Source organism: Euphorbia lathyris, chromosome 8 (genome assembly GCF_963576675.1).
Source record: "Euphorbia lathyris chromosome 8, ddEupLath1.1, whole genome shotgun sequence".
NCBI classification, from domain to species: Eukaryota; Viridiplantae; Streptophyta; class Magnoliopsida; order Malpighiales; family Euphorbiaceae; genus Euphorbia; species Euphorbia lathyris.
Window position 1 is genome coordinate 73,917,564 of NC_088917.1, and position 2,819 is coordinate 73,920,382.

The following is a 2,819-nucleotide window of genomic DNA, read 5'->3' on the forward strand; positions in this document are numbered from 1 at the left end:
TTTTGAATAATGTCATTTACACATTCTTCAACTAAATCAAGTTTCATACAAGCGAAATCCTCCATAGGATATTTCATTGCTTGGTTCATATCAAACTCGATCTTATCGTCTCCTATTCTTAAAACTACTTTCCCTTCCGACACATCAACTAGAGCACGTCCCGTGTTCATGAACGGTCTACCAAAGATTAGCGGACAATTAACGTCATACGCAAAATCTAATATAACGAAATCGGTAGGAAAAATAAATTTGTCAACTTTAACTAAAACATCATCGATAATACCATATGGTCTTTTAGTGGTTTGGTCTGCTAATTGCAAAACCATATTGTTACGTTTGATATCTTCTTCTAAGCCTAACTTATTAAAAATAGATAATGGCATCAAGTTTATGCTTGCTCCTAAATCACAAAGACAACTTGGGAATTCAATATCTCCCAATTTACACGAAATAGTAAAATAACCGGGATCTTTGAGTTTAGTGGGCAAATTACTTGACACAATTGAACTACAATCTTCAGTTAGCGAAATGGATGAAATTCCTTCCCAACTGATTTTCTTTGAAATTAAATCTTTTAGGAATTTACCGTAATTGGGAATTTGCGTAATCGCATACATAAACGTCAAATTAATATGCAAATTTTTAAGTTTGTCTAAAAATGTTAAAAGTTGTTTATCATAGTCCTTATTGCGGACTTTGTGTGGAAAAGGTGGTTTGGGTACAAAAGTTTTTGTACTTGAGTCAATTGGTGTATCTTTTTGGTTTAATATATCTTCTTTGGATTTTGGTAAATCAGTTCCTGGTAAAGTTGAATTTCCGGGCATTTCCGGACCTAAGTAATTTTTCCCTGAGCGAAGAGTGATAGCCTTTACATGCTCTTTCGGATTTTCTTCCGTATGGCTGGGAAGACTTTGCGGGATGAAATTGATTTAGCGAGTTGTCCAATTTGAACCTCCAAATTATGGATGCTAGATGATTGGTTTTTAATAAGTTGATCGAATTTATTCTCGATCCGTTTAAAACCATCTTCGTGATTACTTATTTTTCCGCTCATAGCATCAATAAATTTGTCGATCTTAGAAGATAAAATGCTAATCGTATCTCTTGATTGATTTTGATAATTAGTGGTACGATTTTGATTAGCATTGGCATTATTATTATTATCTCTCCAGTTAAAGTTAGGATGATTTCTCCATCCAGGATTATATGTATTGGAATAAGGGTTATTAGTTTGGTTTTGCCCTTGGACAAAATTTACCTGTTCAATTTCGCTCATACCTTCATAATCCACATCCGTTTGGATTGGATTACCATTAGGATCACACGGTGCCATAAACCTATCAATTTTGTGTGATAAGGCAAAAAATTGGGCTTGCAACATCGCAACTGGATCAAGATTCACTATACCTTTAACTGATGATGTAGTTGAGGATGATGGTTTCGCCACTGGTACGTGTCCACGTTCCGCGGGCCACATACTACTATTGATTGCCATTTCCTCCAAAATTTCTCTCGCTTGGGCCGACGTTTTCTTCATGAATAACCCTCCAGACATAGCATCTAATGAACCTCTAGTTGTAGGATTCAATCCATTATAAAATGTTTGCATTAAAAGTTCAGCGGGCAGTTGGTGGTATGGGCATAAACGTTGAAGTTCTTTAAAACGTTCCCAAGCCTCATAAAGAGTTTCATTATCATTTTGAGAAAAAGATGTTAATTCTTTTATGACTCTTGCGGTTTTTGCTAAAGGAAAATATTTTGATAAAAACGCTTGGGCTAATTGCTCCCAAGTTTCAAATGTTGCGGCTGGCATAGAAGTTAACCATTCTTTGGCTCGATCCTTCAAAGTAAAAGGAAAAAGGCGAAGTTTGATTGCTTCCGCAGTCACATCTGCAACCTTAAAAGTGTCGCAAATTTCTAAAAAATTTGTCAAATGGGTATTAGGATTTTCGTTAGGTAACCCGTAAAATGTTACATTATTTTGCAACATATTAAGTAATGATGGCTTAATTTCAAATTGGTTTGCATTTATTTGGAGTCTAACTATGCTGTTTGTTACACCGGCCACTCTTGGCCTAACGTAATCCATAAGTGTAGCCATAATTTCTGGCTCAGTAACTCTAGTTTTTATTGGAGTCTTATTTTTGTTTTTCTTGTCTTTCTTATTCTTTTTAACCGTTTTTTCAATTTCTGGGTCTAGCGGTTTTGGTGGAATGCCTGAACTTCGAGAACTGCGAATGAACTTGAAATTTCGCACGAACCGAAACTACCTTCAAAACAGAATTTGAAAAATAAATATGTTAGTAATTTGAAATAAGTAAAATATAAAATTTTGAATAAGTATAAATAAACCTAGATTCGAAATAAAACATGAAAAATCTAAATTTTTGTCAAAAAATTTGGCGTTCCCCGGCAACGGCGCCAAAAACTTATTGAGCGATTTCCGCAAGTGCACGGTATACGTTTGTAGTAATAAAAGATATCGAACCCACAGGGAACACTTTTTAACGAAAACTTATTTTGAATCAGTTAGATTTACTTTTAAGGTTTATAATATGTAAAATCGTTTAATTGGATTTGGTTTTGAAATTGCTAGAATAAGAATTAGATTAGAGTATAACAAATGTTAGAAAATACTTCTGATTTAGGGATAAATTTACAAAACAGAAACGTTTAGTTCTTTAGAAAAGTAAACAAATGTATTCGTTTGCATTAAGCAAAGAAAACAACTTTAAACTTTGTATAAATTATAACAATGAAATAAACGTCGATTCCTCTAATTTTAGGGCTTTGAACTGCAGTCAATCCTCCTACGGTCG

The 2,819-nt window shown here is 34.0% G+C and overlaps 1 non-coding gene across 1 annotated transcript; it reads left to right on the forward strand.

Annotated features, from left to right (window-relative positions):
• Positions 1–1,630: 1,630 nt before the first annotated feature.
• LOC136204375 (small nucleolar RNA R71) lies at positions 1,631–1,732 on the forward strand. The gene has a single exon (XR_010675218.1). It is a non-coding gene; the product is annotated as a small nucleolar RNA R71 (small nucleolar RNA).
• The last annotated feature ends 1,087 nt before the right edge of the window (positions 1,733–2,819 follow it).